This window comes from Carcharodon carcharias, chromosome 19, assembly GCF_017639515.1.
Source record: "Carcharodon carcharias isolate sCarCar2 chromosome 19, sCarCar2.pri, whole genome shotgun sequence".
Lineage (NCBI taxonomy): Eukaryota > Metazoa > Chordata > Chondrichthyes > Lamniformes > Lamnidae > Carcharodon > Carcharodon carcharias.
This window is the reverse complement of record NC_054485.1, coordinates 58,026-70,431: the sequence shown is the minus strand read 5'-3', so window position 1 is coordinate 70,431 and position 12,406 is coordinate 58,026. Positions and strand designations below refer to the sequence as shown.

Genomic DNA, 12,406 nt, shown 5'->3' with positions numbered 1-12,406 from the left:
GTCCCGTGTCGCGGGAGCTCGCCCACATAGATAGTCCAGTGTCGCGGGAGCGCGCACACACACCCAGTCCCGTGTCGCGGGGCGCGCACACACACCCAGTCCCGTGTCGCGGGAGCTCGCCCACATAGACAGTCCAGTGTCGCGGGAGCGCGCACACACACCCAGTCCCGTGTCGCGGGAGCTCGCCCACATAGACAGTCCAGTGTCGCGGGAGCGCGCGCACACACCCAGTCCCGTGTCGCGGGGCGCGCGCACACACCCAGTCCCGTGTCGCGGGAGCTCGCCCACATAGACAGTCCCCGTATCGCGGGAGCTCGCCCACATAGACAGTCCAGTGTCGCGGGAGCGCGCCCACCCCCCGCCAGGGTCGGGTCGCGGGAGCGCGCCCACCCCCCGCCGGGGCCGGGTCGCGGGAGCGCGCCCACCCCGCCAGGGCCGGGTCGCGGGAGCGCGCCCACCCCCCCGCCAGGGTCGGGTGTCCGCGGGGGTAACTTACCTGGCGGAGTCTGATCCTGGCCCAGTTGCTCCGGGGCGACTGGTCCTGGTCCCGGGTCCCGGGTCCCGGGTCCCAATCAACCCGAACCCGCGGCCTCGGCAGCTCCAGAACTTTCAAGCTTTCACCCTCAGCTCCCTTCAATTGGCCTATTTCCCAAAGGAAGGAAACAGCTGGATTGATGTAGCACCTCTCTCAGGGCCACAAGGTACTTTACAATTCAAAAACATTTCCAAAGAAGATAAAGATTTATAACCCTTTACTCACTCATGATGACAGGTTTTAAATCAATCAGAAATTAAGGTAATAAGGGCAAGGGGCAAAAAGCACTAAACTGTAGCACAAACCAAAAGCTGAAAGGAAACAACTAATCACATTAAAGTCACATTTCTGGTGGTGGGGATGCCTCCAGTGCTCACCAATCACAGAAGGTCTCAAATGTACCAGTGACACTATGTACTTGCTCTTGGAGGACACCGAGGCAGGGCTGTAATCACGGAACACACTCAGACAATATATCTCCCTCAACCACCCACTGCCTGGACCACCTTGGTCAGTCCCACAAGTCTCATAATTGAGGCCATGGAGCTGGCAGAAGGAATTTGTGGCTTTCACTCACACACCATCTGGGACGATCCTTGACACATAGGTATTTGCAGGGTCTGAAGGCAGAAAATCACCACCTGGGTGTGAAGGTAAGACGGATCAGTACTCAGCACCACAGCAGATACGCAGTGCACCTATTCCTCAGGAAGAAGTTAATAAGGTACTTCTGTATCTTGGTGACAAACCCAAGGTATCAAAGTGACCAACCGGTATAATAGCATGGTGGCCTCCAGTTGGATTATGACCTGCACTTGACTCCTGTGCAACAGCACTCGGAGCTGTCCTGTCCGGCAACCTAAGCGAGTGGTGACCTTTGCCTTCACTTCTTGCTAGTTTGTCAACCAGACATTCTTGGAAAGGCAATGGTAGACTTCCAGGTGGCAGAAGTGGGTGGTACTGCAGGCAAAAGGCCTGAACTCCTGTGTCAGGGAATCCAACCACCACTGACTCACCAGGAGTCCAGAACATTTCTCCCAGTATGGTGTGGGCTTCCTGTAGGAAGAATACTGCATACCTCCCTTCCTTAAGGAGTAAATATTTGAGAAATCTGGAGTGTACCTCCCTGTTAGAATTGCTGTTATTTTCATGGCAAGAGTGCAACCACAAAGACTCTGTGGTACTATCTGGGGTTTTAGACTAATACAAAAACAGTTGAAAGGCTAGCATAGATATTGAACTCTGAACTTTATTGGGAGATGAATGCTTGCTTCTGTTTCCACATGCTATTGACATGCTACTTACATGCTATTTCCACGTTTTACTGATTGTGCAAGATTGATTAGAACATGTGATGGTATATCACTTCCTGTGATAACGTATATATTTACATTAACATAAATTCAAATGATTATACTTATTTTATCCAACATATTAAGAAAGGCACTATCTAAAAGCACACTAGTCTACTTGCACACGAACGGGGAGGGAGTTCATCCTGAGTGAGACACAGCCAGAGTGGGCTTCTTGAGGCAGGCAGAAGAATAGGAATAATCCAGCAGTCAGGAGCACCCACCCAGAGCATACAACACTCCCAACTCTCTGGCTGCAACTGCAACAATGAGCAATCACACGCTGCATCTGAGAGCAATCTAGGAGATGTAGCTCTTTTAAAGCCAACCAAATAAACTAAATTAACAAAATGAGGGATAAAACAAAACGCAGCCCCTAAGTTAGGGTCACTGCAAAACCAAAGACAAAATTTAAAGGAAACTTACAACATCAAACCAAAATGTGATTAAGAGGGTCGATAAAGCACCCCAACCCCAATGGTGCCCACCGGGTATGGAAGGCCTCGACGCTGCCGGCAGACACTGTGTGCTCCCTCTCCAGGGACACCCGGCTGCGATCGTAGCCGTGGAAGAGAGGTAAACAGTCGGGTGGGACAACCCCCTCGATTGCCCACTGCCTGGATCTGTTAATAGCTAACTTGGCCAAGCCCAGGAGCAGGTTCACAAGGAGGTCCTCCTCCTTCCCAGCCCCCCTCCGCACTGGGTGCCCGTAGATCAAGAGCGTGGGACTGAAGTGCAAACAAAACAGTAATAAAAGGTTTTTTAAATAACTAAAAAGGGAATGCAGCCTACAACACCCTATATAAACGTGGTCCACAGACTCCACAAGACTGCAAAAAGGGCAGGTACCTTGGGAGTTTGTGAACCGACACATTCGAAGATTATAGGGGTCTGCTGCATGCAACACCCTCCACCCCAGATACCTGATGGAAAGCGGGAGGACGCCTCTGTAGATGGCCCCCCAACGGGGACCTCCGCCACCGGATGGCAACAAGGCAGCCAGGACATGTCCGGGCAGTGGGCGAGGGTAAGGAAGTGAAGGGTGTGCAGCAGCAACCTGTACAGGAAACCCCTCCGTGCCATGCTAAATGACACAGAGGGCATTTCCCTGGGATGGCTCATATTGCGGGGCACCGGCTACCGAGGGAGGGTTCGGGGCTTGGGGCCAATGTGGAATTCCGTGCGAACAGAGAAACCTTTGGACGGAAGACCACCGCACAGCTGCGCCACCTTGAGACCCAGTATAACGTCGGGGCCGAGCACAACTGACAGCCAGAGTGGGTATTGGCAATTTGGTGCGCAGTGGGAATTGAACTGGTAGGTCTTTCTCTTTAATTTTTGTAAGTTCAGTAGTCTAGTTAAAAGGGTGGTAAGGTAGCTGACTGTGTGACACTTAACTGTCAATCACTTGAAACCTGATTAGGGCCTGAATAGGTGTTAATTACTAACTAGAGTGAGTCACCTCAGCTTGATTTAAGAAAGGGACTATCTAGAAGCTCACGACCAGGGGAGAGAGCTCATCGTGAGTGAGACACAGCCAGAGTGGTAATTGGCAATTTGGTGCACAGTGGGAATTTGGTGCATAGGGCAAGAAGTGTACTTTGCATTTTTTCCTTGCGATCCAACTTCTTAAATCTTCAGAAGTCTTGCCCTGCTGCAGCAGTAGAGGCTGCAAGGGAGAGGAGTGACTGGTAAGTAGGGGTAAGGTCGGGTAAGCATTTACTACTTTAATCGCTTATAGTTTAAGGTCTTTTTGTGGTTTACAGTTTGTATATTCTACAGTAACGAGGATCAGTAACAAAGGGCCCCAGAGTAATTGACTTAAAAGGTTTAATTTAAAGGGATAAGTCATGGCAGGAGAGCTCAAAGCCGTGGTGTGCTCCTCGTGCTCCATGTGGGAAGCTGGGGACATTTCCAGTGCCCGGGACCAGCATGTGTGCAGGAAGTGTGCCCAGCTGCAGCTCCTGGAACCTCGGGTTTCAGAGATAGAACGGGAGCTGGGGACATTCTGGGGCATCCGCAAGTCTGAGAGCATCGTGGATAGCACGTTTAGAGAGGTGGTCACATCGCAGATGAAGGGACCTGAGGAAGGAAGGGAAAGGGTGACCACCAGGCAGTCCAAGAGAAACAGGCAGGTAGTTCAGGAGTCCCCTGGGGTCCTGCTCGCAAATCGGTATTCCATTTTGGAGGCTGATGAGGGCGCTGGTTCCTCCAGGGAGTGCGGACAGAGCTAAGCTTCTGCCACCATAATCAGCCTGTCTGTACAGGAGAGGAGGAAGGGAGGCAGAGCAATAGTAATAGGGGATTCTATAGTCAGGGCAACAGATAGGCGCTACTGTGGCCGTCAGCGTGACTCCAGAATGGTATGTTGCCTCCCTGGTGCCAGGGCCCAGGATGTCACTGAACGGCTGCAGGGCATCCTGAAGGGACAGGGTGATAAGGCCGAGGTCATGGTACATGTTGGTACCAATGACATAGGTAGAAAGAGGGATGAGGTTTTGCTTCAAGAATTCAGGGAGTTAGGCAATAGACTAAAGAGCAAGACCTCTCGGGTTGTAATCTCTGGATTACTCCCAGTGCCAGGTGCTAGCAAGCTCAGAAATAGGAGAATAGCACAGATGAATACGTGGCTTAAGAGTTGGTGCAGGAGGGAGGGTTTTAGATTCCTGGATCACTGGGACCGTTTCTGGAGAAGGTGGGATCTGTTCAAGCGAGATGGTCTACATCTGATCCAGAGCGGGACTAACATCCTTGTGGGCGGGTTTGCTAATGCTGTTGGGAGGTATTTAAACTAATTTGGCAGGGGGAGGGGACACAGAATGTTAGCAGAATAGGGACACATTATAATACAGTAAAACAATCAAGTCAGAGGGAGCACAGCTGCATTAAGTTTCAAGGGAGTAAGGCAAGGCTGGATGGCCTCTACTTTAATGCCAGGAGTATTACAGGTAAAATGGATGAGTTAAGGGTGAGGATTGACACGTGGAATTGTGATATAGTAGCCGTTTACTGAGTAATGGTTGAGGGAGGGGCAGGATTGGCAGATCAACATTCCAGGATATAGAATCTTCAGGCGAGACAGGGGAGGGGGTAAAAGAGGAGGAGGTGTTGCATTATTAGTTAAGGAGTCAGTTACTGCAGTAAGAAGAGATGATATCTTGGAGGGGGCATCGAATGAAGCTTTGTGGGTAGAGCTTAGGAATAAAAAAGGTGCAGCCGCATTGTTAGGTGTTTATTATAGACCCCCAGATAGTCAGTGGGAAATTGAGGAGCAAATATGTGCACAATTTGTAGAGGTGTGTAAAAGCAATAACAATAGGGTAATGAAATAAGGTGATTTCAACTTTCCCAACATTAATTGGGATAGACATAGTGTTAAGGGCTTGGATGGAGTGGATTTCTTGAAATGTGTGCAGGAGAACTTTTTAGGTCAATATGTAGAGGGTCCAACAAGGGACAGTGCATTGCTGGACCTAATTCTGGGGAATGAAGCTGGACAGGTGGCTGAGGTGGTGGTGGGGGAGCATTTTAGTGATAGCGATCACAACATGGTGCAGTTTAAGTTTGTTATGGACAAAGAAATAGACAAGTTGCAAAAAAAATGTTTTGGATTGGGGAAGGGTGGATTTTAGTAAAATAAGACAGGATCTGGCCAAGGTAGACTGGGAACAGTTACTTGTGGGGAAATCTACAGAGGAACAGTGGAGGGGTGGGGGGTGTTCAAAAAGGAAATGGGGAGGGTACAGGCTCAACATGTTCACTCTAGGGTGAAAGGAAGGAGTAACAAGCCCAGAGAACCATGGATGACCAGAGATATTCAGGATGCGATGAGAAGGAAAAGAGAGGCTTTTAGCAGGTACAAAGGAAGCAAATCAGCGGAGGCATTAGTGGAGTACAGACAGTGCAGGGTGGAGCTTAAGAAAGCAATTAGGAGAGCAAAGAGGGGATATGAGAAAGCTCTGGCTGGTAAAAGTAGGGAAAATCCCAAGATATTCCATAAGTATATCAATGGGAAGAGGATAACCAGGGAACGAGTAGGGACTAAGGGGGCAATCTATGGATGGAGCCAGAGGACATTGCTAGAGTGTTGAATGAATACTTCACATCCATCTTCACCCAAGAGAATGAGGAAGAAAGTATCAAACTTGGGGAGAGAGACTGCGAGGTTCTTAAGCAAATTGATATAGGGCGTGAAAAGGTATTGGAGGTATTGGCAGGCTTAAAAATGGACAAATCTCCAGGTCCGGATGATTTGTGTCCCAGACTGCTGAGGGAGGCAAGGGAGGAGATCGCAGGGGCTCTGACCCGAATTTTTAATTCCTCTCTGGCCACGGGGGAGGTGCCAGAGGACTGGAGAACAGCTAATGTGTTTCCGCTATTTAAGAAGGGTTGTAGAGATAAGCCAGGGAACTACAGACCAGCGAATCTCACGTCAGTGGTAGGGAAACTATAGGAGAAAATTCTGAAGGAGAGAATCAATCTCCACTTGGAGAGGCAAGGTTTGATCAGGGATAGTCAGCATGGCTTTGTCAGAGGGAGGTCATGCCTAACAAATTTGATTGAATGTTTTGAGGAGGTGTCCAGGTGTGTAGATGAGGGTAGTGCAGTTGATGTAGTTTATATGATTTCAGCAAAGCCTTTGACAAGGTCCTACATGGGAGACTTATAAAGAAGGCAAAGGCACATGGGATACAGGGTAATTTGATAAGGTGGATTCAAAATTGGCTTATTTGTAGGAGACAGAGGGTGATGACAGAAGGATGCTTTAGTGACTGGAAGCCAGTGTCCAGTGGCGTACCACAGGGATCTGTGCTGGGTCCCCTATTATTTGTCATTTATATAAACGACAGAGATGACTATGTGGGGTGTAGGATTAGTAAGTTTGCGGATAACACAAAGATTGGCTGGGTGGTTAACAGTGAGGTTGAGTGTCTTGGGCTACAGGAAGATATAGACGGGATGGTCAAATGGGCAGATAAGTGGCAGATGGAATTTAACCCTGAAAAGTGTGAGGTGATACACTTTGGAAGGAATAATTTGATAAGGAAGTATTCAATGAATGGCATGACACTAGGAAGTTCTGAGGAACAAAAGGACCTTGGCGTGTGTGTCCATAGATCTCTGAAGGCGGAGGGGCATGTTAGTGGGGTGGTGAAAAAGGCATATGGGACACTTGCCTTTATCAATCGAGGCATAGATTAGAAAAATAGAGAGGTCATGCTGGAGTTGTATAGAACCTTGGTGAGGCCACAGCTGGAGTACTGTATGCAGTTCTGGTAGCCACATTATAGGAAGGATGTGATTGCACTGGATGGGGTGCAGAGGAGATTCACCAGGATGTTGCCTGGGATGAAACATTTAAGTTATGAAGAGAGGTTGGATAGACTTGGGTTGTTTTCGTTGGAGCAGGGAAGACTGAGGGGTGACCTGATTGAGGTGTACAAGATTATGAGGGGCATGGACAGGGTGGATAGGGAGCAGCTATTCCCTTTAGTTGAAGGGTCAGTCACAAGGGGACATAAGTTCAAGGTGAGGGGCAGGAGATTTAGGGGGGATGTGAGGAAAAACCTTTTTACCCAGAGAGTGGTAACAGTCTGGAATGCACTGCCTGGGAGGGTGGTGGAGGCGGGTTGCCTCACATCCTTTAAAAAGTACTTGGATGAGCACTTGGCACATCATAACATTCAAGGTTATGGGCCAAGTACTGGTAAATGGGGTTCGGTAGATAGGTCAGCGGTTTCTCACGTGTCGGTGCAGACTCGATGGGCCAAATGGCCTCTTCTGCACTGTGTGATTCTGTGATTCTGTAATTGACATGCTAATCAATATGCTATCACATCATGCCCAAGATCTTAGCAGAGTTGACAGACCTGTCGAGTAGTGGCAGCTCTGACCATTGGCCTAGGGCCTTGTCGCACCAACCTGAGATTTTGACCAGGAAAGGAATGAGGGAGACTCAGCAGTGTTAATGAGGGCATCACTGCCACTCTGGCAAAAAGAAAGATTTGCTTTTCTATAGCGCTTTTCATGAGCACTGTACACCCCAAAGCGCTTTATAGCTAATTCAGTGCTATTTGAAGCATAGTCACTGTTGTAGGAAACTGGCAGCCAATTTGAGCACAGTCAGTTCCCACAAACAGCAATGTGATAATGACCTGATAATCTGTTTCAATGATGTTGATTGAGAAATAAATCTTGGCTAGGACACCAGGGATAACTCCCTCTTTTTCTTTGAAATAGTGCCATGGGATCTTTTACATCCACTTGAGAGGGCAGACTGGGCCTTGGTTTAATGTCTGATCTGAAAGACAGCACCTCCAACAGTGCAGCACTGCCTCATTACTGCAATGGACTGAGAAGCCCCATCTGCCCTCTCAGGTGGATGTAAAAGATCCCATGGCACTATTTCAAAGAGGAGTTATCCCTGGTACATTGGACTGTCGGATATGATTTTTATGTTTAAATCTGTGTTGTGGGACTTTAACGCACAACATTCAGTTACTCAGAGGCCAGAGTGCTACCCACTGAGGTATGGCTGACATTTCATTGGATGTAGCCATGATTATTTCTAGAACAGTAGAAAAAAAACCAAAATTTTGTGTAGACCTTTGGTTAAACCACATTTAGAGTACTGTGCACAATTCTGATCTCCATATTATATATAGTATACAGTCATGACGAGGTAACATGTGCATGTTAATCTTTAATTTAGTTGGCTGGTCAAACTTTAAACGGACTTTTAAAACAAGCGAAACACTGACTTAAGATGGCTGCCACAGGTCGTCATCTGATATGTCTGGTATTATAAATTGGTCAGCTCCTGGAAGTCTCCAATGTGGATTACAATTAGGACATTTCAAGGCAAACCTCCTATGGAATTTCACACCTGCTGATGTCAATAATTATCTCAAAAGTGAACTGGTTCTCAGCATTTGCATTCCTATAGAGCTTCATATACGACCATACGAATTAGGGGCAGGAGTAGGCCACTCGGCTCCTCAAGCCTGCTCCACCATTCAGTAAGATTATGGCTGATTATAGCCTCAACCCCACATTCCTGCCTACTTCAGATAACCTTTCACCCCCTTGTTAATCAAGAATCTACCTGGTCCTGCCTTAAAAATATTCTAAGACTCTGCTTCCACCACCTTTTCAGAAAGAGAGTTCCAAAGACTCACGACCCTCGAGAGAAAACATTTCTCCTCATCTCTGCCTTAAATGAGCGACTCCTTATTTTTAAACAGTGACCCCTAGTTCTAGATTCTCCCACAAGAGGAAACATCCTCTCCACATTCACCCTGTCAAGACCCTTCAGGATCTTATAGGTTTCAATCAAGTCACCTCTTACTCTTCTAAACTCCAGTGGATTCAAGCCAAACCTGTCCAAGCTTTCCTCATAAAAGAACCCATGCATTCCTGGTATTAGTCTAGTAAACCTTCTCTGAACTAATTTGAACATATTTACATCTTTTCTTAAGTAAGGAGACTAGTACTATAAACAGTACTCCAGAGGTGGTCTGACCAGTGCCCTGTACAATTGAAGCATAACCTCTCTACTTTTGTAATCAATTCCCTCACAATAACATTCTATTAGCTTTTCTAATGACATGCTGTACCTGCATACTAACCTTTTGTGATTCATGCACTGGGACACCAAGATCCTTCTGAATCTCAGAGCTCTGCAATCTCTCACCATTTAGATAATATGCTTCCCTTTTATCCTTCCTGCCAAAATGAACAATTTCACATTTGCCCACATTATACTCCATTTGCCAGATCTTTGCCCACTCACTTAGTCTATGTTCCTTTGTAGCCTCCTTATGTCCTCTTCACAATTTACTTTCCTGCCTATCTTTGTGTCATTGTTAAATTTAGCAACTATTCCTTTGGTCCCTTCATCCAAGTCATTTATATAAATTGTAAAAAGTTGAGGCCCCAGCACTGATCCCTGTGGCACACCACTAGTCACTTCCAGCCAACCAGAAAGTGACCCATTTATGCCAACTCTGCTTCCTTTTAGCTAGCCAATCTCCTATCCATTTCAATATGTTAACCCCTACACCATGAGCTTTTATTTTCCGCAATAACCTTTGATGTGGCACTTTATCAAATGCCTTCTGGAAATCTAAGTGCAATGCATCCACTGATTCCGCTTTATCCACAGCATATGCAATTCCTTCAAAGAACTCCAATAAATTGGTTAAGCATGATTTCCCTTTCACAAAACCACATTGACTCTGACCGATTACCTGAATTTTTCTTTGTGCCCAGCTATAACATCTTTAATAGTAACTTCTAATATTTTCCCGTGGCAGATGTTAAGCTAACTGGCTTGCAGTTTCCTGCTTTCTGTCTCACTTGCTTTTTGAATAAAGGAGTTACATTTGCTATTTTCCTATTTAATGGAACCTTCCCCGAATCTAGGGAATTTTGGAAAATTAGAACAAATGCATCAACTATCTCACTAGCCACTTCTTTCAAGACCTTAGGGTGAAGTCCATCTAGTTCTGGGGATTTGTCAGCCCTGCAGCCCCAACAATTTGCTCAGTACCACTTCCCTGGTGATTGGAATTTTCCTGAGTTCCTCTCCCCCTTCTATTTCCCAATTTACAGCTACTTCTGGGATGTTACTTGTGTCCTGTATAGTGAGGACCGAAGCAAAATACCTGTTTAATTCATCCACCATCTCCCTACTTTCCATTATCAATACCTGAGATGCACTTTCTATCGGACCAACGCGCACTTTGTTAACTCTTTTCTTATTTAGAAACCTATTGAAACTCTTGATATCTGTCTTTATATTAATAGCTAGCTTTCCCTCGTACTCTAATTTTCCCCTCCTTATTAATCCTTTTGTTATTCTTTGCTATTGCTAATATTCTTTCCAATTCTCTGACCTGCTTTTTCTTTAAGTTTGATATTGACATAACTTTTTTAGTCAACGACGGATGGTGGGCCCTCCCTTTGGAATTATTCTTTCTCATTGGAATGTTATTTAATCTGTATATTCGGAAATATTCCTTTAACTGTCTGCTACTGAACCTCTATTGACCTATCCCTTAACCTCATTTGTCAGTTCACTTTTGCTAGCTCTGCTTTCATGCCCTCATAATTGCCCTTATTTAATTTTAAAATATTAGTCTTGGACACACTCCTTCCTCCCTCAAAATGAATGTAAAATTCAATTATATTATAATTGTTGCTACCTCGGGGTGCCTCCACTATGAGGTAATCAATTAATCCTATCTCAGTGATCAATACCAGGCTTAATATAGCCTGCTGTCTGGTTGGCTGTTCTAAGAAACTATCCCGAAAACATTCTATGAACTCCTCATCTACACCATCTTTACCCGTCTGATTTTTCCAGACTATATGTAGATTACAATGATTATTGCTATACCTTTCTGACAAGCTCCCATTATCTCTTTTTTTTATACTGTGTGCTACCGTGTAGTTACAATTAGAGGTCCTGTACACCACTTCCACAAGTGACTTGTCTTTATCATTTCTCATCTCAACCCAAACCACTTCTACATCCTGGTTTCCTGAACTTAGGTCATCCCTCTGTAATGCGCTATACCATCATTAATTAACAGAGTCACCCCTCCACCTTTCCCTAACTTCCTGTCCTTCCTAAATGTCACGTAGCCTTCAATATTCACGTCCCAATCTATGTCATCCTATAACTATGGCTCTGTAATCACGATAAGTTCATATTTATTTCTATTTGCGCTATCAGTTCATCTGTTTTGTTTCAAATGCCACATGCTTTTAGATACAGAGCATTTTGTTTTGTCCTTTTATTATTTTTGTAGCATCTAGCCTAATCTGTTGATTTACTCTTAAATAAACCTTCTTCCTGTCATGGTCTCTTTATCATTTCCCATATTAATACCTTTCTCTGTTGCCTTTTCTTTACTCTTTGGTTTACTACATTCTTCCTAAATTTGATCCCTTGCCCCCAATATTCAATTTGAAACCCTCTTTACTTCCTCGCGAGGACACCAGCCCCAGCACGGTTCAGATGTCGACTGTCTCAATAATACAGATCCCACTTTCCCCAATACTGATGCCAGTGCCCCACAACCAGAACTCACCTCTCCCACACCCATTCTTTGAGCCATGCATTAATTTCTCTAATCTTATTTCTCCTATGCTAATCTGCACATGGCTCAGGTAATAATCCAGAGATTATTAGCTTTGAGATTCTGCTTTTTAATTGGGTGACCAGCTCCTCATACTGAGTATGCAGAGCTTCCTTCCTCATCCAGTCTATGTTGTTGGTGCCTACATAGACCACGACCACTGGATCCTCCTCCTCCCACTGCAAGTTCTGCACCAGCCCTGAGCAAATGTTCTGAACCCTGGCACCAGGCAGGCAACACATCCACCTGGACTCTCGCTCCTTGCTCCAGAGAACAGTGTCAATCCCCCTCACTATCCTGTGACCTAGTACCACTACATCCCTTTGTGCCCCCCCTACTTGATTGGCTTCCTGTACCATGGTGCCATGGTCAGT

At 46.1% G+C, this 12,406-nt stretch overlaps 1 protein-coding gene across 1 annotated transcript in view; it reads right to left on the bottom strand.

The window, feature by feature from the left end:
• Nucleotides 1-625, bottom strand: part of tmem39b (transmembrane protein 39B) — a 115,754-nt gene extending 115,129 nt beyond the window's left edge. The window contains exon 1 of the mRNA XM_041212089.1: nt 497-625. The gene's annotated coding sequence lies outside the window, so the exon portion shown is untranslated. The remainder of the gene's footprint in view (nt 1-496) is intronic.
• Between the last annotated feature and the right edge of the window lie 11,781 nt (nt 626-12,406).